Genomic DNA, 25,773 nt, shown 5'->3' on the forward strand with positions numbered 1-25,773 from the left:
CAAACCTGTTTGGGATAGGGGGCAGTATTTGCACGGCCGGATAAAAAACGGAACCCCTAGCCAACAGCCAATGGCATCGCACGGCGCGAAATACAAAACCAACTGAAATACCACAATTCAATTTTCTCAAACAATCAACTATTTTACACCATTTTAACCTGTTGGGGGTAGGGGGCAATATTGACACGGCCGGATAAAAAATGTACCCGATTTAATCTGGTTACTACTCCTGCCCAGTAACTAGAATATGCATATAATTATTGGCTTTGGATAGAAAACACTCTAAAGTTTCTAAAACTGTTTGAATGGTGTCTGTGAGTATAACAGAACTCATATGGCAGGCCAAAACCTGAGAAGATTCTATACAGGAAGTGCCCTGTCTGACAATTTGTTCTAGTTCTAGGGCATCTCTATCAAAAATACAGCATCTCTGCTGTAACATGACATTTTCTAAGGCTTTCATTGGCACTAGAAAGGCGCCAGAAAGTGGAATGAGAGCTCTCCAGTCTCTGGGCGAAAAACAGCAGGGGATTTTGTGAGTGGTCCTTCTGGGAACAATGACACTGAGGCGCGCGTGCACGAGACGACTCCATTTTTTTCTTTCAGTGTTTGAACGAATACAACGTCGCGCGGTTGGAATATTATCGCTATTTTACGAGAAAAATCGCATAAAAATGTATTTTAAACAGCGTTTGACATTGTCACGAAACGCGCCGGCGCGTCACCCTTCGGATAGTGACTTGAACGCACGAACAAAACGGAGCTATTTGGATATAAGTATGGATTATTTGGAACCAAAACAACATTTGTTGTTGAAGTAGAAGTCCTGGGAGTGCATTCTGATGAAGAACACCAAAGGTAATAACATTTTTCTTATAGTAAATCTGAGTTTGGTGAGGGCCAAACTTGGTGGGTGTCAAAATAGCTAGCCATGATGGCCGGGCTATCTACTCAGAATATTGCAAAATGTGCTTTCACCGAAAATCTATTTTAAAATCTGACACCGCGATTGCATAAAGGAGTTCTGTATCTATAATTCTTAAAATAATTATGTTTTTTGTCAACGTTAATCGTGAGTAATTTAGTAAATTCACCGGAAGTTTGCGGTGGGTATGCTAGTTCTGAACAAAACATGCTAATGTAAAAAGCTGGTTTTTGATATAAATATTTACATTTACATTTTAGTCATTTAGCAGACGCTCTTATCCAGAGCGACTTACAGTAGTGAATGCATACATTTCATACATTTTTTATTTATTTTTTCTGTGCTGGCCCCCCGTGGGAATCGAACCCACAACCCTGGTGTTGCAAACACCATGCTCTACCAACTGAGCTACAGGGAAGGCCGGTAGCTCAAATATGAACTTGATTGAACAAAACATGCATGTATTGTATAACAGAATGTCCTAGGAGTGTCATCTGATGAAGATCATCAAAGGTTAGTGCTGCATTTAGCAGTGGTTTTGGTTTTTGTGACATATATGCATGTTTTAAAAATTGCTGTGTGATTATTTTTTGGGGGGTACTCTCCTGACATAATCTAATGTTTTGCTTTCGTTGTAAAGCCTTTTTGAAATCGGACAATGTGGTTAGATAAAGGAGAGTCTTGTCTTTAAAATGCTGTAAAAGAGTCATATGTTTGAAAAATTGAAGTTTTTGCATTTTTTAGGTATTTGTAATTCGCGCCACGCTATACCATTGGATATTGGTGAGGCGTTCCGCTAGCGGAACGTCTGTCCCTAACATGTTTCTTTGGGATAGGGGGCAGTATTTTCACGGCCGGATAAAAACGTACACGATTTAATCAGGTTACTAATCCTGCCCAGAAACTAGAATATGCATATAATTAGTAGATTTGGATAGAAAACACTCTAATGTTTCAATAACTGTTTGAATGGTGTCTGTGAGTATAACAGAACTCATATGGCAGGCCAAAACCTGAAAAGATTCCATGCAGGAAGTGCCCTGCCTGACAATTTGTTGTCCCTCTGTTGCATCTCTATCGAAATTACAGCATCTGTGCTGTAACGTGACACATTCTAAGGCTTCCATTGGCTCTCTAAAACAGCCAGAACGTGGAATGTGGTGTCTGCTGTCTCTGGGCAAAGTATAGGAGCAGAGTTTGTAAGTGGTCAGCCTGGGGACAGTGAGACTGGAGATGCGCCGTCACGAGAACTCGCCATCTTTTTCTTTCTCTCTTTGAATGAATACAACGACGCCCGGTTGGAATATTATCGCTATTTTATGAGACAAATAGCATAAAAATTGATTTTAAACAGCGTTTGACATGGTTCTAGGTACAGTAATGGAATATTTTAAAAAATTTTGTCACGAAATGGGCTTGCGCGTTACCCTTCGGATAGTGACCTGAACGCACGAACAAAACGGAGGTATTTGGATATAACTATGGATTATTTGGAACCAAAACAACATTTGTTGTTGAAGTAGAAGTCCTGGGAGTGCATTCTGACGAAGAACAGCAAAGGTAATCCAATTTTTCTAATAGTAATTCTGAGTTTAGGTGACCCCGAAGTTGGCGGATGTCAAAATAGCTAGCCGTGATGGCCGAGCTATGTACTCAGAATATTGCAAAATGTGCATTCGCCGAAATGCTATTTTAAAATCGGAGATAGCGATTGCATAAAGGAGTTCTGTATCTATAATTCTTAAAATAATTGTTATGTATTTTGTCAACGTTTATCATGAGTAATTTAGTAAATTCACCGGAAGTTTTCGGTGGGTATGCTAGTTCTGAACATCACATGCTAATGTAAAAAGCTGGTTTTTGATATAAATATGAACTTGATTGAACAAAACATGCATGTATTGTATAACATAATGTCCTAGGTGTGTCATCTGATGAAGATCATCAAAGCTTAGTGCTGCATTTAGCTGTGGTTTGAGTTTTTGTGACATATATGCTTGCTTGGAAAATGGCTGTGTGATTATTTGTGTCTATGTACTCTCCTAACGTTCCGACAGTGCGGTAATATCTAACAAGTAATCTAACAATTCCCCAAAAACTACCTAATACACACAAATCTAAAGGGATGGAATAACAATATGTACATATAAATATATGGATGAGCGATGGCCGAGCGTCATATGCAAGATGCAATAGATACAGGTACAGTATATACATATGAAATGAGTAATGTAATATATGTTAACATTATTAAAGTGGCATTGTTTAAAGTGACTTGTGATCTATTTATTAAAGTGGCCAGTGATATGAGTCTCTATGTAGGCAGCAGCCTCTCTGAGTTAGTGATTGCTGTTTAGCAGTCTGATGGCCTTGAGATAGAAACTGTTTTCAGTCTCTCTGTCCCAGCTTTGATGCCCCTACTGACCTCGCCTTCTGGATGGTAGCGGGGTGATTAGGCAGTGGCTCGGGTGGTTGTTGTCCTTGATGGTCTTTTTGGCCTTCCTGTGACATCGGGTGCTGTACGTGTCTTGGAGGGCAGGTAGTTTTCCCCGGTGAGGCGGTTCGCAGACCGCACCTCCCTCTGGAGAGTCTTACGGTTGTGGGTGGTGCAGTTGCCGTACCAGGCAGTGATACTGCCCGACAGGATGCTCTCTATTGTGCATCTGTAAAAGTTTGTCAGGATTTTAGGTGACAAGCCACATTTTTTCAGCCTCCTGAGGTTGAAGAGGCACTGTTGTGCCTTCTTCACCACACTGTCTGTGTGGGTGAACCATTTCAGTTTGTCTGTGATGTGTAAACCGAGGAACTTAAACATTTCCACCTTCTCCACTACTGTCCCTTTGATGTGGATAATGGGGGTGCTCCCTCTGCTGTTTCCTGAAGTCCACAATCATCTCCTTTGTTTTGTTGACGTTGAGTGAGAGGTTGTTTACCTGACACCACACTCAGAGTGCCCTCACCTCCTCCCTGTAGGCTGTATCGTCATCGTTGGTATTTCCCTACAAATAGAAACAAATACCAAAAGATCATTTTGGGTGTGGAGTTTTCCTTTAATGTAAATAATACAAGAGCCCTGTGTTGTCAGATTGTTGTTGTCAGATTGTTGAAAGAATGTTGATTCACCCTTGTAACCATGGGCATGCCTTCCAGCCATGGTGAGTCACATTCACCTGGTGTGCTCGTTATAGATAACTTGTCAGGTAGAAGTGTCACAGTAATGGAAAACAATCCATCCATTCTCTGTATACTTTAACTGTGTCTGTCCATTTGGGGTTTTGCTATGTTTTTTTTGTTATACTTTTATTTAACTAGACAAGTCAGTTAAGGAAAAAGTCAAATTTACAATGATGGCCTAGGAACTGTGGGTTAACTGCCTTCTTCAAGTGAAGAACAACAGACTTTTACCTTGTCAGCTCAGGGATTCGATCTAGTAACCTCTCGGTTACTAGCCCAACGCTCTAACCACTAGGCTACCTGCCACCCCATTGAGCCACTTCAAACAAGAATGTCTCTTTCTCTCCCCCATCTGTCTCTCGTTCCCTCTTTCATACCTTTTCTCCCTCTCTCTCACTTTGATGTCAGAGTTGACTCCCATCCCTCCTCTGATCTGAACGTCACCCGTTCAGGGCGGCTCTCTGAGTGCCAGTTGCCTAATCTGTGACTCAGAGAAACAGGAGAATATCCTGGCCTCTGAAACAATTTCTGATTTGCTGGTTTGTTCTGTATTTGGTGTTGTTAGTTAACAGGTAGTGACCAGGAGGATGACGCAGCAGTACCTTGTTTTGTGTTTGGTATTATTAGTTAACAGGTAGTCAGTGGGATGAGAGCTAACAGGTAGTCACTGAGAGGATAGCTAACAGGTAGTCACTGGGAGGATAGCTAACAGGTAGTCACTGAGAGGATAGCTAACAGGTAGTCACTGGGAGGATAGCTAACAGGTAGTCACTGGGAGGATAGCTAACAGGTAGTCACTGAGAGGATAGCTAACAGGTAGTCACTGAGAGGATAGCTAACAGGTAGTCACTGAGAGGATAGCTAACAGGTAGTCACTGAGAGGATAGCTAACAGGTAGTCACTGGGAGGATAGCTAACAGGTAGTCACTGGGAGGATAGCTAACAGGTAGTCAGTGGGATGAGAGCTAACAGGTAGTCACTGAGAGGATAGCTAACAGGTAGTCACTGGGAGGATAGCTAACAGGTAGTCACTGGGATGATAGCTAACAGGTAGTCACTGGGATGACAGCTAACAGGTAGTCACTGGGAGGATAGCTAACAGGTAGTCACTGGGATGACAGCTAACAGGTAGTCACTGAGAGGATAGCTAACAGGTAGTCACTGGAAGGATAGCTAACAGGTAGTCACTGAGAGGATAGCTAACAGGTAGTCACTGGGATGATAGCTAACAGGTAGTCACTGGGAGGATAGCTAACAGGTAGTCACTGGGATGACAGCTAACAGGTAGTCACTGGGATGACAGCTAACAGGTAGTCAGTGGGATGATAGCTAACAGGTAGTCACTGGGAGGATAGCTAACAGGTAGTCACTGGGATGATAGCTAACAGGTAGTCACTGGGAGGATAGCTAACAGGTAGTCACTGGGAGGATAGCTAACAGGTAGTCACTGGGAGGATAGCTAACAGGTAATTACTGGGTGGATAGCTAACAGGTAGTCACTGGGAGGATAGCTAACAGGTAGTCACTGGGAGGATAGCTAACAGGTAGTCACTGAGAGGATAGCTAACAGGTAGTCACTGAGAGGATAGCTAACAGGTAGTCACTGAGAGGATAGCTAACAGGTAGTCACTGAGAGGATAGCTAACAGGTAGTCACTGGGAGGATAGCTAACAGGTAGTCACTGGGAGGATAGCTAACAGGTAGTCAGTGGGATGAGAGCTAACAGGTAGTCACTGAGAGGATAGCTAACAGGTAGTCACTGGAAGGATAGCTAACAGGTAGTCACTGAGAGGATAGCTAACAGGTAGTCACTGGGATGATAGCTAACAGGTAGTCACTGGGAGGATAGCTAACAGGTAGTCACTGGGAGGACAGCTAACAGGTAGTCACTGGGAGGACAGCTAACAGGTAGTCACTGGGATGACAGCTAACAGGTAGTCACTGGGATGACAGCTAACAGGTAGTCACTGGGAGGATAGCTAACAGGTAGTCACTGGGAGGATAGCTAACAGGTAGTCACTGGGAGGATAGCTAACAGGTAGTCACTGAGAGGATAGCTAACAGGTAGTCACTGAGAGGATAGCTAACAGGTAGTCACTGAGAGGATAGCTAACAGGTAGTCACTGAGAGGATAGCTAACAGGTAGTCACTGGGAGGATAGCTAACAGGTAGTCACTGGGAGGATAGCTAACAGGTAGTCAGTGGGATGAGAGCTAACAGGTAGTCACTGAGAGGATAGCTAACAGGTAGTCACTGGGAGGATAGCTAACAGGTAGTCCCTGGGATGATAGCTAACAGGTAGTCACTGGGATGACAGCTAACAGGTAGTCACTGGGAGGATAGCTAACAGGTAGTCACTGGGATGACAGCTAACAGGTAGTCACTGAGAGGATAGCTAACAGGTAGTCACTGGAAGGATAGCTAACAGGTAGTCACTGAGAGGATAGCTAACAGGTAGTCACTGGGATGATAGCTAACAGGTAGTCACTGGGAGGATAGCTAACAGGTAGTCACTGGGATGACAGCTAACAGGTAGTCACTGGGATGACAGCTAACAGGTAGTCAGTGGGATGATAGCTAACAGGTAGTCACTGGGAGGATAGCTAACAGGTAGTCACTGGGATGATAGCTAACAGGTAGTCACTGGGAGGATAGCTAACAGGTAGTCACTGGGAGGATAGCTAACAGGTAGTCACTGGGAGGATAGCTAACAGGTAATTACTGGGTGGATAGCTAACAGGTAGTCACTGGGAGGATAGCTAACAGGTAGTCACTGGGAGGATAGCTAACAGGTAGTCACTGAGAGGATAGCTAACAGGTAGTCACTGAGAGGATAGCTAACAGGTAGTCACTGAGAGGATAGCTAACAGGTAGTCACTGAGAGGATAGCTAACAGGTAGTCACTGGGAGGATAGCTAACAGGTAGTCACTGGGAGGATAGCTAACAGGTAGTCAGTGGGATGAGAGCTAACAGGTAGTCACTGAGAGGATAGCTAACAGGTAGTCACTGGAAGGATAGCTAACAGGTAGTCACTGGGAGGATAGCTAACAGGTAGTCACTGGGATGATAGCTAACAGGTAGTCACTGGGATGACAGCTAACAGGTAGTCACTGGGAGGACAGCTAACAGGTAGTCAGTGGGAGGACAGCTAACAGGTAGTCACTGGGATGACAGCTAACAGGTAGTCACTGGGATGACAGCTAACAGGTAGTCACTGGGAGGATAGCTAACAGGTAGTCACTGGGAGGATAGCTAACAGGTAGTTACTGGGAGGAGAGCTAACATGTAATTACTGGGAGGATAGCTAACAGGTAGTCACTGGAAGGATAGCTAACAGGTAGTCACTGAGAGGATAGCTAACAGGTAGTCACTGGGATGATAGCTAACAGGTAGTCACTGGGAGGATAGCTAACAGGTAGTCACTGGGAGGACAGCTAACAGGTAGTCACTGGGATGACAGCTAACAGGTAGTCACTGGGATGATAGCTAACAGGTATTCACTGGGAGGATAGCTAACAGGTAGTCCACTGGGATGATAGCTAACAGGTAGTCACTGGGAGGATAGCTAACAGGTAGTTACTGGGAGGATAGCTAACAGGTAATTACTGGGAGGATAGCTAACAGGTAGTCACTGGGAGGATAGCTAACAGGTAGTCACTGGGAGGATAGCTAACAGGTAGTTACTGGGATGATAGCTAACAGGTAGTCACTGAGAGGATAGCTAACAGGTAGTCACTGGAAGGATAGCTAACAGGTAGTCACTGGGATGATAGCTAACAGGTAGTCACTGGGATGACAGCTAACAGGTAGTCACTGGGATGACAGCTAACAGGTAGTCACTGGGAGGACAGCTAACAGGTAGTCACTGGCATGACAGCTAACAGGTAGTCACTGGGAGGATAGCTAACAGGTAGTCACTGGCATGATAGCTATCAGGTAGTCACTGGGAGGATAGCTAACAGGTAGTCACTGAGAGGATAGCTAACAGGTAGTCACTGGGAGGATAGCTAACAGGTAGTCACTGGGAGGATAGCTAACAGGTAGTCACTGGGATGACAGCTAACAGGTAGTCACTGGGAGGATAGCTAACAGGTAGTCACTGGGAGGATAGCTAACAGGTAGTCACTTCACTCACTGTCCCCTCTTCTCTTCCCTTACTGTCCTCTCTTCTCTTCTCTTCTCTTCTCTTCTCTTCTCTTCTCTTCTCTTCTCTTCTCTTCTCTTCTCTTCTCTTCTCTTCTCTTCTCTTCTCTTCTCTTCTCTTACTGTCCTCTCTTCTCTTCTATTACTGTCCTCTCTTCTCTTCCCTTACTGTCTTCTCTTCTCTTCTCTTCTCTTCTCTTCTCTTCTCTTCTCTTCTCTTCTCTTCTCTTCTCTCTCTCTCTTCTCTTCTCTTCTCTTCTCTTCTCTTCTCTTCTCTTCTCTTCTCTTCTCTTCCTCTCTTCTCTTCCTCTCTTCTCTTCCTCTCTTCTCTTCCTCTCTTCTCTTCTCTTCTCTTCTCTTCTCTTCTCTTCCCTTACTGTCCTCTCTTCCCTTACTGTCATCTCTTCCCATACTGTCCTCTCTACCCTTCCCTTACTGTCCTGTGTGTGACCGTTGAACTTGAATCATTCCCATGTTGAATGACTAGCTACACTATGAAACCACACACTATTGCAGTGACTCTGATATTACCGGCTGCAATTGAAATGATGAAAACAATGTGTGGGGAAGAAGAGGCTCAGAAACTTACATCAATACCTTTGTCAGATAATGCTGTTAAACTAAGAATTCATCTTCTGACAGAATGACTCAAACTCCCCAGCTTATACTCTCCAGAAGGACGTTAGCTGTGAGGGCCGAGATGCCCCATGCATTCACTTTTGTTTACTATACATGTCTGGGGATGCTATTCATGAAGACATTCTGACTCACTAGGCTATCCTCTGTGGCTATATTGATGAAAAACAGATTCCATATGGGATCGAATGGTGGGCTTTCGAATAGATGGGGCTCCTTCTTATGTTGGGACGGCGGGCAGGCCTCTGCACTCTAGTTATGAACGTGTCTCCCTCTGCCATATGTATGATACACCCACTGAGCTAGAATGGATACACCGAGAGCTACTGGCTGGCAAAAGAGCTGAGCACAGAACTCAGAGGTAAACTGCAGCCGGTAACTTAGTTTGCAAACCACATCCACATCAAACCACATCCACTCACTCGCCTGTTCACTAAACTATGTGGAGATATGGGATCAGAGCATGACCATGTTCTATTTCACATTATAAACTGAGTGGTTCCAGCCCTGAATGCTGATTGGCTGACAGCCGTGGTATATCAGACCGTATACCAGAGGTATGACAAAACATGTATTTTTTACTGCTCTATTTACATTGGTAACCAGTTTATAATAGCAATAAGGCACCTTGGGGGTTTGTGGTATATGGCCAATATATCACGGCTATGGGCTGTGTCCTAGAACTCCGCGTTGCGGCGAGCGTAAGAACAGCCTTTAGCCGTGGTATATTGGCCATATACCACACCCCCTCTTGCCTTACTTAACCGAGGTTCGGTGGTTATCAAGGGGAAGTGTTGGAAAGGATTTTCGCATTGAGAGAGGAACTGTTGTCATTCACAACGGATGTAAAAAACACAGACTTGGTTGACTTTGTGTGTAATAGCAAGAAAATAACAGAAAACAGCCTCAGTAAGTGTCCCACACCAGTAATGACTGCTCACCTCCAATGCTTGGAAGAGCACTTTGGAACCTACTTCCCAATCTATTTGACTGTGATCCTGGCTCAGTTGACATGCCAGTATGTGCAATCGAACAACTGATCAAGCTGTTATTTGACCGATTGCTGCAGACAATGCATTCACAGGTCACCACTGCGGAGTTTTGGTTCCTGACTCAAAGGGAACCCCCTGCCGTCTCCCTCTGAGCATTATCGTCCCCTCCACAACAACTGGGAATCTAAAACTGGGAACTGGGAAATCTCAGACTTCAGTGCGTTCAAGACAACTGGGTAAGAAAAGAACTCCGACTGGGAAAAATCGTTTAAATGGTCAAAATGGAATTCCAACTCGGAACTCAGGCCCCACATGAAGGGTATGTGATGGTGAGTTGAGAAGATACATCAGAAATACTGTTGGAATGTTTTTTAATTAACTGCTATAGCCCAAATAAAACATAGTAAACATTGGCTGTAAATATACACAATCAAAATGGGGTGATGGGCCAAAAAAATCCTTAACCATTCTGAGTTAATGACTAGCCTTAACCTTAACCTTAAACACAATTTAACGTTTGGAACAACTTCTAATTCTGACACTGAGACTGTGAGAGGTGGTTGCCAATTTTTACTACCTCCCCACTAGCGCTAAGCTTTTTTGGGTTTCAATAAGTTGTTTTACTTTGCAAACCTGTAGAGGGGTGATCTGCAGGGGTATAACCACTTCAAGGTTACCTCATCTCTGCAGTAAGACAGCTGATGGTTCTCCTTTTCTAGCATACTTTTTTTTGTCTTTCAATAGCGAAGGAGACAGGAAAAATAGAAACTCAGTGAATCAGTCAGATACACACTCACACACACACACACACACACACACACACACATACACACACACACAGACACAGACACAGACACAGACACAGACACACACACACACACACGCAGGTATCAATTCAGATCCGTCCGCAGATAGCCAGAGCAAGGCGAGCATGGCGAGCAAGCTGTGACATTGATGTCGGGGGAGAACGGCTCTGCACTCTGAAATGAAAGACATCGGAGGGACATTTATGGAGCAGAAAATGTAGTCCAGAGTCGGGCAGCAGAAGAGAATCATGGGAGAGGGTCAGAGGTCAGGGCAGCGCACCCTGGTGTTCTGAGGGTAAGTCGATTGGTCACGCCGACGTGGCGCTGGGGGAGCGAGGAGAACAGGTATGGGCTGTGTTGTAGGAGAGATAAGGGGAAGACAGGCTCATTCAGCACACGTTCTGCTGAGACAGAGGTTTGGGATGGTAGCTCTGTCCTACTCATCATGTCAGGGCATGGGTGAGGGGGATGGAGCGAGGGAGGGAGAGAGGGTGGGAAGGCGAAGGGAAGAATGAGAGAGGGAAGGAGAGGGAATGAGAGAACGGGAAGTAGAGAGAGGGAAGAATGAGAGGGAAGGAGAGAGAGGGAGAGAGAGAGTAGGAAAGGGAAAGGATGGCGGGGAGAGCGAGAGAGAGAGTAGGAAAGGGAAAAGATGGGGGAGAGAGAGACAGAGAGGGAGAGTAGCAAAGGGAAAGGATGGTGGGAGAGAAAGAGGCAGAGTGGGAAAGGGAACGGATGGTAGGAGAGAGAGTGAGAGAGTAGGAAAGGGAAAGGATGGTGAGAGAGAAAGAGAGAGAGAGAGAGTAGGAAAGGGAAAGGATGGTGGGAGAGAGAGAGAGAGAGAGAGAGAGAGCGAGAGAGGAAAGGGAAAAAGAGATGGGAAGAGAAAGGGAGGTGACGAGAAGGAGGGAGGGGAAAGGAGGGCGAGTCGAAGACAACCACACTACATGCTTGAGCAGATGGCAAAACAACACACTCTCACACACACTCTCACACAAACATAATAAAAAACAATGGCCACAAATCCTGTAGCATTCACACACATTCCACAGGCCTCACAGATTCCAGAGCATTCACACACATTCCACAGGCTTCACAGAATCCAGAGCATTCACATACATTCCACAGGGCTCACAGATTCCAGAGCACTCAGATACAACATTCCACAGGCTTCACAGATTCCCGAGCATTCAGATACAACATTCCACAGGCCTCACAGATTCCAGAGCATTCACACACATTCCACAGGCCTCACAGATTCCAGAGCATTCAGATACAACATTCCACAGGCGTCACAGATTCCAGAGCATTCACACACATTCCACAGGCCTCACAGATTCCAGAGCATTCAGATACAACATTCCACAGGCCTCACAGATTCCAGAGCATACACACACATTCCACAGGCCTCACAGATTCCAGAGCATTCACACACATTCCACAGGCCTCACAGATTCCAGAGCATTCAGATACAACATTCCACAGGCCTCACAGATTCCAGAGCATTCACACACATTCCACAGGCCTCACAGATTCCAGAGCACTCAGATACAACATTCCACAGGCGTCACAGATTCCAGAGCATTCACACACATTCCACAGGCCTCACAGATTCCAGAGCATTCAGATACAACATTCCACAGGCCTCACAGATTCCAGAGCATACACACACATTCCACAGGCCTCACAGATTCCAGAGCATTCACACACATTCCACAGGCCTCACAGATTCATTTACATTACATTTACATTTAAGTCATTTAGCAGACGCTCTAATCCAGAGCGATTTACAAATTGGTGGATTCACCTTATGATATCCAGTGGAACAACCACTTTACAATAGTGCATCTAAATCTTTTAAGGGGGGGGGGGGTTAGAAGGATTACTTCTTCCTATCCTAGGTATTCCTTAAAGAGGTGGGGTTTCAGGTGTCTCCGGAAGGTGGTGATTGACTCCGCTGTCCTGGCGTCATGAGGGAGCTTGTTCCACCATTGGGGTGCCAGAGCAGTGAACAGTTTTGACTGGGCTGAGCGGGAACTGTGCTTCCTCAGAGGTAGGGAGGCGAGCAGGCCAGAGGTGGATGAGCGCAGTGCCCTTGTTTGGGTGTAGGGCCTGATCAGAGCCTGAAGGTACGGAGGTGCCGTTCCCCTCACAGCTCCGTAGGCAAGCATCATGGTCTTGTAGCAGATGCAAGCTTCAACAGGAAGCCAGTGGAGAGAGCGGAGGAGCGGGGTGATGTGAGAGAACTTGGGAAGGTTGAACACCAGACGGGCTGCGGCGTTCTGGATGAGTTGTAGGGGTTTAATGGCACAGGCAGGGAGCCCAGCCAACAGCGAGTTGCAGTAATCCAGACGGGAGATGTCAAGTGCCTGGATTAGGACCTGCGCCGCTTCCTATGTGAGGCAGGGTCGTACTCTGCGAATGTTGTAGAGCATGAACCTACAGGATCGGGTCACCGCCTTGATGTTAGTAGAGAACGACAGGGTGTTGTCCAGGGTCACGCCAAGGTTCTTAGCACTCTGGGAGGAGGACACAATGGAGTTGTCAACCGTGATGGCGAGATCATGGAACGGGCAGTCCTTCCCTGGGAGGAAGAGCAGCTCCGTCTTGCCGGGGTTCAGCTTGAGGTGGTGATCCGTCATCCACACTGATATGTCTGCCAGACATGCAGAGATGCGATTCGCCACGTGGTTATCAGAAGGAGGAAAGGAGAAGATTAATTGTGTGTCGTCTGCATAGCAATGATAGGAGAGACCATGTGAGGATATGACAGAGCCAAGTGACTTGGTGTATAGCGAGAATAGGAGAGGGCCTAGAACAGAGCCCTGGGGGACACCAGTGGTGAGAGCACGTGGTGCGGAGACAGATTCTCGCCACACCACCTGGTAGGAGCGACCTGTCAGGTAGGACGCAATCCAAGCGTGGGCCGCGCCGGAGATGCCCAACTCGGAGAGGGTGGAGAGGAGGATCTGATGGTTCACCGTATCAAAGGCAGCAGATCAGGTCTAGGAGGATGAGAGCAGAGGAGAGAGAGTTAGCTTTAGCAGTGCGGAGAGCCTCCGTGACACAGAGAAGAGCAGTCTCAGTTGAATGACCAGTCTTGAAACCTGACTGATTTGGATCAAGAAGGTCATTCTGAGAGAGATAGCAGGAGAGCTGGCCAAGGACGGCACGTTCAAGAGTTTTGGAGAGAAAAGAAAGAAGGGATACTGGTCTGTAGTTGTTGACTTCGGAGGGATCGAGTGTAGATTTTTTCAGAAGGGGTGCAACTCTCGCTCTCTTGAAGACGGAAGGGACGTAGCCAGCGGTCAAGGATGAGTTGATGAGCGAGGTGAGGTAAGGGAGAAGGTCTCCGGAAATGGTCTGGAGAAGAGAGGAGGGGATAGGGTCAAGCGGGCAGGTTGTTAGGCGGCCGGCCGTCACAAGACGTGAGATTTCATCTGGAGAGAGAGGGGAGAAAGAGGTCAAAGCACAGGGTAGGGCAGTGTGAGCAGGACTAGCGATGTCGTTTGACTTAGCAAACGAGGATCGGATGTCGTCAACCTTCTTTTCAAAATGGTTGACGAAGTCATCCGCAGAGAGGGAGGAGGGGGGGAGGAGGATTCAGGAGGGAGGAGAAGGTGGCAAAGAGCTTCCTAGGGTTAGAGGCAGATGCTTGGAATTTAGAGTGGTAGAAAGTGGCTTTAGCAGCAGAGACAGAAGAGGAAAATGTAGAGTGGAGGAAGTGAAAGGACGCCAGGTCCGCAGGGAGGTGAGTTTTCCCCCATTTCCGCTCGGCTGCCCGGAGCCCTGTTCTGTGAGCTCGCAATGAGTCGTCGAGCCACGGAGCAGGAGGGGAGGACCGAGCCGGCCTGGAGGATAGGGGACATAGAGAATCAAAGGATGCAGAAAGGGAGGAGAGGAGGGTTGAGGAGGCAGAATCAGGGGATAGGTTGGAGAAGGTTTGAGCAGAGGGAAGAGATGATAGGATGGAAGAGGAGAGAGTAGCGGGAGAGAGAGAGCGAAGGTTGGGACGGCGCAATACCATCTGAGTAGGGGCAGAGTGAGAAGTGTTGGATGAGAGCGAGAGGGAAAAGGATACAAGGTAGTGGTCGGAGACTTGGAGGGGAGTTGCAATGAGATTAGTGGACGAACAGCATCTAGTAAAGATGAGGTCAAGCGTATTGCCTGCCTTGTGAGTAGGGGGGGAAGGTGAGAGGGTGAGGTCAAAAGAGGAGAGGAGTGGAAAGAAGGAGGCAGAGAGGAATGAGTCAAAGGTAGACGTGGGGAGGTTAAAGTCACCCAGAACTGTGAGAGGTGAGCCATCCTCAGGAAAGGAACTTATCAAGATGTCAAGCTCATTGATGAACTCTCCAAGGGAACCTGGAGGGCGATAAATGATAAGGATGTTAAGCTTGAAAGGGCTGGTAACTGTGACAGCATGGAATTCAAATGAGGAGATAGACAGATGGGTCAGGGGAGAAAGAGAGAATGTCCACTTGGGAGAGATGAGGATTCCAGTGCCACCACCCCGCTGACCAGATGCTCTCGGGGTATGCGAGAACACGTGGGCAGACGAGGAGAGAGCAGTAGGAGTAGCATTGTTATCTGTGGTAATCCATGTTTCCGTCAGTGCCAAGAAGTCGAGGTGCTGGAGGGTAGCATAGGTTGAGATGAACTCTGCCTTGTTGGCCGTAGACCGGCAGTTCCAGAGGCTGCTGGAGACCTGGAACTCCACGTGGGTCGTGCGCGCTGGGACCACCAGGTTACAGTGGCAGCGGCCACGCGGTGTGAAGCGTTTGTGTGGCCTGTGCAGAGGGGAGAGAACAGGGATAGACAGACACATAGTTGACAGGCTACAGAAGTGGCTACGCTAATGCAAAGGAGATTGGAATGACAAGTGGGCTACACTTCTCGAATGTTCAGAAAGTTAAGCTTACGTTGCAAAAATGTTATTGACTAAAATGATGAAGATGATACAGTACTGCTGGCTGGTGAAGTAGGCTAGCTAGCAGTGGCTGCGTTGTTGACTTTGTTTGAACGTGTAGCTGGCTAGGTAACCTATTTTCGTCACGGGGGACAAAAATAGCTGGCTAGCTTACCTCGATAATTACTCCAAACTACACAATTATCAAACTATGACAAAGTCAACTAACACTGCACTAGTCAAATCGTTCCGTTGTAATGTATTAGTTTCTACAGTGCTGCTAGTCAGTAAAGGTTGGCTAGCTAGCAGTGGGTTTGATGATGACTAGGTGTGTTGACTAAGTCTGGAGTCTGGACAACGGCGTCGCGGCGCGGCTGGCTAGTTAACCTCGATAATTACTCTAAACTACACAATTATCTTAGATACAAAGACAGCTATGTAGCTAGCTAGCACTACACTAATCAAGTCGTTCCGTTGTAATGTAATAGTTTCTACAGTGCTGCTAGTCAGTAAAGGTTGGCTAGCTAGCAGTGGGTTTGATGATGACTAGGTGTGTTGACTAAGTCTGGAGATTCCAGAGCATTCAGATACAACATTCCACAGGCCTCACAGATTCCAGAGCATTCAGATATAACATCCCCACATGTCTCTCACTCAGAAACACTGACTCCAAGTGCCCCACATACATGCCATTCATTGCCTCCATTTCTATCAATATTAATTTGCACATATCAATGTAACAATTGATACTAATGACACTGATATTTCACCTACATACAACATGCACGTAAACAACAACAACAACAACAACATGCACATAAACAACAACAACAACATGCACGTAAACAACAACAACAACAACAACATGCACGTAAACAACAACAACACGCACGTAAACAACAACAAAAACATGCACGTAAACAACAACAACAACATGCACATAAACAACAACAACACGCACGTAAACAACAACAAAAATATGCACGTAAACAACAACAACAACATGCACATAAACAACAACAACACACATATAAACAACAACAACAACAGCAACACGCACGTAAACAAAAACAACAACACGCATGTAAACAACAACAACAACACACACGTAAACAACAACAACAACACGCATGTAAACAACAACACGCACGTAAACAACAACAACAACAACATGCACATAAACAACAACAACAACACACTTTTAAAAACGAAGCCCCAAGGACCAGACTACTATAGTATTCATTAGGCAATTTATTTTAAAGAGACTTAAAAAGGCTGGGTCTCCATCTGGATGCTAATTATGGTTAAAACAGTGTGCAATGACTATTTCTCTACTAACCAAGCCATGTGTGTTGTGGACGGTGGCCAGTGTACCAGTGTGGGAGAGTTAGAATGTGGCACACAAAGACACTGGACAGGGCTAATGAGAGAGCCAAGAAGACTGTCAGTTTCTCGATTAGTGGCCCGTATGGGGGAGAGCGACTGCAGCTCAATGTGTGTCTAACAGACCACAGGAGGACCTCTACAGAAAACACACTGTCCTCTCCATTGAAAACACACTGTCCTCTCCATTGAAACTAACACACTGCGAGGGGGCCTACAGCCTTTCCTTGTAAACAATAAAGACAACCTCTGAGCCCTAATACCTTACTTCACATCTAACCAACGACAGGACCATTAGCTACTTCAAATCAAATTGTATTGGTCACATACACATGGTTAGCAGATGTTATTGGTCACATACACATGGTTAGCAGATGTTATTGGTCACATACACATGGTTAGCAGATGTTTTTGCGAGTGTAGCGAAATGCTTGTGCTTCTAATTCCGACTTGGCTGTTTAAAGAGGGAAAAACAGTGGGCCGATGAAAAAAAGCGATAGAGAACGAGAGAGAGAGGCAGAGGGGGTATATAGAGAGGGAGAGGGGGTATAGAGAGGGCAAGGGGGTATAGAGCAAGGGAGAGGGGGTATTGAGAAAGGGAGAGGGAGGGGCTATAGAGAGAGGGAGAGAGAGGGGGTATGAAGAGAGGGAGAGAGGGGGTAGAGAGAGGGAGAGGGGTATAGAGATAGGGAGAGGGGGTATAGAGAGAGGGAGAGGGGGTATAGAAAGGGCGAGGGGGTTAGAGCGAGGGAGGGGGGTATTGAGAAAGGGAGAGGGAGTATCGAGAGAGGGAGAGGGGTTATAGAGAGGGAGAGAGAGAGAGAGGGGGTATAAAGTTAGGGAGAGGGGTTATAGAGAGAGGGAGAGGGGGTAGAGAGTTAGGGAGAGGGGGTATAGAGAGAGAGGGGGTATAGTATTAGGGAGAGGGGGTATAGAGAGAGAGGGGGTATAGTATTAGGGAGAGGGGGTATAGAGAGAGAAGGGGGGTAGATAGTTAGGGAGAGGGGGTATAGAGAGAGAGGGGGTATAGTATTAGGGAGAGGGGGTATAGAGAGAGAGGCGGTATAGAGAGAGTGAGAGGGGTAGAGAGTTAGGGAGAGGGGGTATAGAGTTAGGGAGAGGGGGTATAGAGAGAGGGAGAGGGGGTAGAGAGTTAGGGAGAGGGGGTATAGAGAGAGAGGGGGTATAGTATTAGGGAGAGGGGGTATAGAGAGAGAGATAGGGGGTATAGAGTTAGGGAGAGAGGGGATATAGAGAGGGAGAGAGGGGATATAGAGTTAGGGAGAGGGGGTATAGAGAGAGAGAGAGGGGGTATAGAGTTAGGGAGAGAGGGGATATAGAGAGGGAGAGAGGGGGTATAGAGTTAGGGAGAGGGGATATAGAGAGGGAGAGAGGGGGTATAGAGTTAGGGAGAGAGGGGATATAGAGTTAGGGAGAGAGGGGGTATAGAGTTAGGGAGAGAAGGGATACAGAGAGGGAGAGAGGGGGTATAGAGAGGGAGAGAGGGGGTATAGAGTTAGGGAGAGAGGGGATATAGAGTTAGGGAGAGAGGGGGTATAGAGTTAGGGAGAGAAGGGATACAGAGAGGGAGAGAGGGGGTATAGAGAGGGAGAGAGGGGGTATAGAGTTAGGGAGAGGGGGTATAGAGTTAGGGAGAGGGGGTATAGAGAGAGGGAGAGAGGGGATATAGAGAGGGAGAGAGGGGGTATAGAGTTAGGGAGAGGGGGTATAGAGAGGGACAGAGGGGGTAGAGAGTTAGGGAGAGGGGGTATAGAGAGAGAGAGAGAGAGAGAGAGGGGTATAGTGTTAGGGAGAGAGGGGATATAGAGGGAGAGAGGGGTATAGAGTTAGGGAGAGAAGGGATACAGAGAGGGAGAGAGGGGGTATAGAGTTAGGGAGAGAGGGGATATAGAGAGGGAGAGAGGCGGTATAGAGTTAGGGAGAGAAGGGATACAGAGAGGGAGAGAGGGGGTATAGAGTTAGGGAGAGAGGTGATATAGAGAGGGAGAGAGGGGGTATAGAGTTAGGGAGAGAGGTGATATAGAGAGGGAGAGAGGGGGTATAGAGTTAGGAAGAGGGGGTATAGAGAGCGGGAGAGGGGGTAGAGAGTTAGGGAGAGGGGGTATAGAGAGAGAGAGAGGGGGTATAGTGTTAGGGAGAGAGGGAATATAGAGAGGGAGAGAGGGGGATACATTTAAGGAGAGAAGGGATACAGAGAGGGAGAGAGGGGGTATAGAGTTAGGGAGAGAGGTGATATAGAGAGGGAGAGAGGGGGTATAGAGTTAGGGAGAGAGGGGATATAGAGAGGGAGAGAGGGGGTATAGAGTTAGGGAGAGAGGGGATATAGAGAGGGAGTATAGAGTTAGGGAGAGGGGCTATAGAGAGAGAGAGAGGGGGTATAGAGAGAGAGAGAGGGGGTAGAGAGTTAGGGAGAGCGGGTATAGAGAGAGAGAGAGAGAGAGGGGGTATAGAGAGAGAGAGAGGGGGTAGAGAGTTATGGAGAGGGGGTATAGAGAGGGAGAGAGGGGGTATAGAGTTAGGGAGAAGGGGTATAGAGTTAGGGAGAGAGGGGGTATAGAGAGGGAGAGAGGGGGTATAGAGGGAGAGGGCGTATAGAGTTAGGGAGAGGGGGTATAGAGAGGGAGAGAGGGGGTTGAGAGTTAGGGAGAGGGGGTATAGAGAGAGAGAGGGTGTATAGAGTTAGGGAGAGTGGGTATAGAGAGAGAGAGAGAGGGGGTTATGAGAGAGAGAGAGGGGGTAGAGAGTTAGGGAGAGGGAGTATAGAGTTAGGGAGAGAGGGGGTATAGAGTTAGGGAGAAGGGGTATAGAGTTAGGGAGAGAGGGGGTATAGAGTTAGGGAGAAGGGGTATAGAGTTAGGGAGAGAGGGGGTATAGAGAGAGAGAGAGGGGGTATAGAGGGAGATGGGGTATAGAGTTAAGGAGATGGGGTATAGAGAGGGAGAGAGGGGGTATAGAGTTAGGGAGAAGGGGTATAGAGTTAGGGAGAGAGGGGGTATAGAGTTAGGGAGAAGGGGTATAGAGTTAGGGAGAGAGGGGGTATAGAGAGGGAGAGAGGGGGTATAGAGGGAGAGGGGTTATAGAGTTAGGGAGAGAGGGTATAGAGAGGGAGAGAGGGGGTAGAGAGTTAGGGAGAGGGGGTATAGAGTTAGGGAGAGAGGGGGTATAGAGAGAGAGAGAGGGGGTATAGAGGGAGAGGGGGTATAGAGTTAGGGAGAGGGGGTATAGAGAGGGAGAGAGGGGGTATAGAGTTAGGGAGAGGGGGTACAGAGTTAGGGAGAGGGGGTATAGAGAGGGAGAGGGGGGGTATAGAGTTAGGGAGAGAGGGGATATAGAGTTAGGGAGAGGGGGTATAGAGAGAGGGAGAGAGGGGATATAGAGTTAGGGAGAGGGGGTATAGAGAGAGAGAGGGGGGGTATAGAGTTAGGGAGAGGGGGTATAGAGTTAGGGAGAGGGGGTATAGAGTTACGGAGAGGGGGTATAGAGTTAGGGAGAGGGGGTATAGAGAGAGAGAGGTGGGGTATAGAGTTAGGGAGAGGGGGTATAGAGTTAGGGAGAGGGGGTATAGAGTTAGGGAGAGGGGATATAGAGAGAGGAAAAGATTAGGTTATTTCTTTAGGATGCTGCAATGAGCATGAGGGCCTGTGTGTTCATCACTAATTCAGTCTGAAGGTGGTAGTTTGGAGGTGAGGTGGTGACTCTCTGTCTTCTCTGTCATTTACATCCCAGCACCCCGTCCCCCCCCCGTCCCCCCGTCCCCCCGTCCTGCCCCCCACCACACACAGTCTGTGTCACAGGGAAACACATACTGATATCCTGCACGTTGCAGCAGTCAAAGCCCCTCTCCACGGATAACACTGATTGGTTCAAACAGGAAGTCTGAGACATGGTGACCTCATTCTGGCAATGTGCTGGGGCAGAATGGTGTTGAGTGGTGCTGTGAAAACCTAGTGGCTGTCAGTCAGTCAGTCAATCAACCAGTCCAGTGGTGTTTGTTCAGCCATTGTGTTGCGTTTGTCCAAGACAGTGTGAGTGACGTGAATGAGAATGTTATCTCCCTTTTCCTTCCTGTATGCTACCCAAATACAACAGCTACGTACATCCACTAGATAACAGCTAAAATATGTGTTGATTTGAAATAAGAAAAAGTCAGACCAAGAAAGAGTTAAAGATGGAGATAGTTGAAGAGAGAGAGAGAGGTAAAGACAGAGATAGTTGAAGAGAGAGAGAGAGGGAAAGGCAGAGATAGTTGAAGAGAGAGAGAGAGGTAAAGGCAGAGATAGTTGAAGAGAGAGAGAGAGGGAAAGACAGAGATACTTGAAGAGAGAGAGAGAGATAGGTAAAGACAGATAGTTGAGGAAAGAGAGAGAGAGAGGTAAAAGCAGAGATAGTTGAAGAGCGAGAGAGGGAAAGACAGAGATAGTTGAAGAGAGAGAGAGAGAGGGAAAGACAGATAGTTGAAGAGAGAGAGAGAGAGAGGAAAAGACAGAGATAGTTGAAGAGAGAGAGAGAGAGGGAGAGACAGAGATAGTTGAAGAGAGAGAGAGAGGGAAAGACAGAGATAGTTGAAGAGAGAGAGAGAGGGAAAGAGAGATAGTTGAAGAGAGAGGGGAAAACAGAGATAGTTGAAGAGAGAGAGAGAGAGAGGGAAAGACAGAGAGTTGAAGAGAGAGAGAGAGAGGGAAAGACAGAGATAGTTGAAGAGAGAGAGAGAGAGAGGGAAAGACAGAGATAGTTGAAGAGAGAGAGGGGAAAACAGAGATAGTTGAAGAGAGAGAGACAGGGAAAGGAATGAAAAGAGACAAAGTTGGAGAAACAGGTAAAGACTGAGGGGTGATAAGAGAGATAAGAGGCAGTGTTAACGAGAGAAACTGCTCTCTGTGTTCTGCAATTCCATACGGGAGGCCATATTGATCTGTGGCTCAGAGTGATGAAGTCACACGCTGTCGCTAAACACCATCGCATGTCCTCCATTGTTACCTCACGCTGTCGACGAGCGACATTAAGCTTCCTGTGACAGCGGGGTTCACATAACCACGCCGCTCAAATGACAACACCGCCTGCACCAACTGTTAATGCCCATCAGCTCTTTGTTAAAGACACTGTTTCAGGATTTTGTAGCACCAATCTCTCATTGTGAAAGCCGTTGTTGTATTTAGTCTACTAAAGCTCTAATGAAGAGAGGCATTTAAAGAGGGGAAAGAGCTTTAATCCAGTTTTTTTTGTGGTTTTTTTGTGGTTTTCTATCCGACAGTGAGTTTTATGTAGTCAGGGAAAAGGGAAGCGTAACTTAACGGGGGCGTTTGGAGCATGTTTCCAGTGGTAAGTTAGGACGAGCAGGTGGGCCTGATGATTAATACAATGGAAAAAGACTGGAGGCTGGAGGCTGGAGACTGGAGACTGGAAGCTGGAGGCTGGAGGCTGGAGAGCTGGAGGCTGGAGGCTGGAGACTGGAGGCTGGAGGCTGGAGGCTGGAGGCTGGAGGCTGGAGACTGGAGGCTGGAGGCTGGAGGCTGGAGGCTGGAGACTGGAGGATGGAGGCTGGAGCCTGGAGGCTGGAGACTGGAGGCTGTAGGCTGAAGACAGGGAACTGGAGCCTGGAGGCTGGAGACTGGAGACTGGAGACTGGAGGCTGGAGGCTGGAGATGTGTTTGGTAGTGTGATAAAGAGCCTTTCTTCTTCAAAGTTTTCTGATCATAGCCCTATACACACACACGCAGGCACACACACACACACACACACACACACACACACACACACACACACACACACACACACACACACACACACACACACACACACACACACACACACACACACACACACACACACACACACACACACACACATATTATCAAAGCATGTTGTGTGTGGCTGGAGCATCAGAGGACTCACTCCTATCACAACATGTACACTGAACAATAATATAAACACAACATTTAAAGTGTTGGTCCCATGTTTCATGAGCTGAAATTAAAGATCCCAGAAATTGTACCATATGCACAAAAAGCATTATTTCTCCTAAATATTATGCACAAATTTGTTTACATCCCTGTTAGTGAGCATTTCTCCTTTGCCAAGATAATCCATCCACCTGACAGGTGTGGCATATCAAGAAGCTGGTTAAACAGCATGATCATTACACTGGGGCACCTTGTGTTGGGGACAATAAAAGGCCACTCTAAAATGTGCACACTGCCACATATGTCTCAAGTTTTGTGGGAGCGTGCAATTGACATGCTGACTACAGGAATGTCCACAAGAGCTGTTGACAGATAATTGAATGTTAATTTCTCTACCATAAGCCATCTGCAACATTGTTTTAGAGAATGTGGCCAACCTGCCTCACAACCACACACTCTGTGTATGGCTTCATGTGGGCGAGCGGTTTGCTGATGTCAACATTGTGAACAGAGTGCCCCATGGTGGCGGTGGGGTTATGGTATGGGCAGGCAAAAGCTACGGACAACGGACCCAATTGCATTTTATCGATGGCAATTTGAACGCACAGAGATACCGTGACGAGATCCTGAGACCTATTGTCGTGCCATTCATCCTCCGCCATCACCTCATGTTTCAGCATGATAATGTCCCAGTTCTTCCATGGCCTACATACTCACCAGACATGTCACCCATTGAGCATGTTTGGGATGCTCTGGATCGACGTGTACGACTGAGTGTTCCAGTTCCTGCCAATATCCAGGAACTTCACACAGCCATTGAAGCGGAGTGGGACAACATTCCCCAGGCCACAATCAACAGCCTGATCAACTCTATGCGAAGGAGATGTGTCACGCTGCATGAGGCAAATGGTGGTCACACCAGATACTGACTGGTTTTCTGATCCACGCCCCTACATTTTTTTAAGGTATCTGTGACCAACAGATGCATATCTGTATTCTCAGTCGTGAAATCCATAGATTAGGACCTAATGAATTCCTTATATGAACTGTAACTCAGTAAAATCTTTGAAATTGTTGCATGTTGCATTTATTGTTCAGTATATTTGCTAGTTTGCTAGTTTGCCCTTCTATGAACTGCATGAGGCTCTCCTGAGTATTTAGAAATGGGTTTGTGGTGGACACACACTTGAGCATACACACACAGATGAGTCTGCACACGTACTCACACACAGACACACATTCACACACACACACACCACACACACACACACACACACACACACACACACACACACACACACACACACACACACACACAGTGAGATCTATAGGAAGACACAGTGCCGGGGACAGATGTGGATCCCAGCCATATGGAGAAGGAAACACACTCAGGCTAATCTAATGAATATACATGGGGCTTGTCAGAGCCCTGTTCCCAGTGTACACACACACACACACACACACACACACACACACACACACACACACATACTTAGAGAATCATATGGAATAGAATAGAGAATCATATGGAATAGAATATTAGTATACCTTTATTTCAACAAGGAACACAGACTGAGACCAAGGTCTCTTTTACAGCTGGGCCCTGCGTATACATCTTTACACATACCGTTTAGGTACAATGATTAAGAAACTACACAAGACAAACAAAATGATCACAGATAACACACAAAAATACAGCAACAGATTACATTTACACATAGGTTATTCCCCTAACAGCACAAGAACTTGCATTACCCCAAACAGTTACAAGCAATACAAAAATACAAATCCTCCAATAAATATTTAAAATGGGCAAGGGGGACAAGAGTCTGAAGTTTAAGTTTAGTCTGCAGGCTATTCCATAGGCAAGGAGCGTAACAGGAAAAGGCAGCCATACCCAACTCTGTGGAAATCACATGGGCCTCAAGTGTAATCCATGCTTGAGACCTGGTTTAAGGAATTATAATTCTAATATTGATGAGTGATGATAAATAAGATGGTCGTTTATTCAGAAGTGCTTTATAGACAAACACGAGAGCATGTTGTTCTCATCTCACGGACAGCGAAGTCCAACCCACATTTTGATATAAAACACAGTGGTGAGTTCTGTAGCTAGCACCCGTAATAAACCTAAGTGCGCAATGATAAGTAGCATCCAGCAATTTAAGTGTTGATGCCGTAGCATGCATGTAAATAATATCCCCATAATCTATAACAGACATACAGGTAGCTTGCACAATTTGTCTTCTATTTGTAGAGGACAAACATGTCCTGTTTCTATAGAGGAAGCGTAGCTTGATTTTTAGCCGTTTACAAAGTTCGTCAATATGCATTATAAAAGACAGTTTATCATCCAACCATATCCCTAAGTATTTATATGCAGAGACCTGATTAACTTGAGAACCATCTAAGCTCGTAAGTGCAAGTGTATTTTCAACCAACTTTTTGAACCTATTAAAAATCATAAAATGTGTTTTCTTTGCATTTAAAACAAGTTTCAGCTGTATAAAAGACCCTTGTAATATCTTTAAATCTGTCTCCAATAGTGATAATGCTTGGTCAGCCGTTGAAGCGATAGAGTACATGACAGTGTCATCAGCATATAAATGAATTTGATACTTTCTTATCTCATCACCGATATTGTTTATGTAGAGAGTGAACAGTAATGGACCAAGTATAGAACCTTGTGGGACCCCTTTAACCAACTCCAATGGCTCTGACTGGATGCCATCGACTCTAACAGCCTGACCTCTATCCTTTAGATAGTCATGAAACCAACGACAGGCATCCAATCCCAGTCCTATTGATGACAGCTTACCCAAAAGTATTGCATAGTCTACAGTGTCAAAAGCTTTCGATAAATCTATGAACAAGGCGGCACAGTAC

Source organism: Salmo salar, chromosome 25 (genome assembly GCF_965601325.2).
Source record: "Salmo salar chromosome 25, fSalSal1, whole genome shotgun sequence".
NCBI classification, from domain to species: domain Eukaryota; kingdom Metazoa; phylum Chordata; class Actinopteri; order Salmoniformes; family Salmonidae; genus Salmo; species Salmo salar.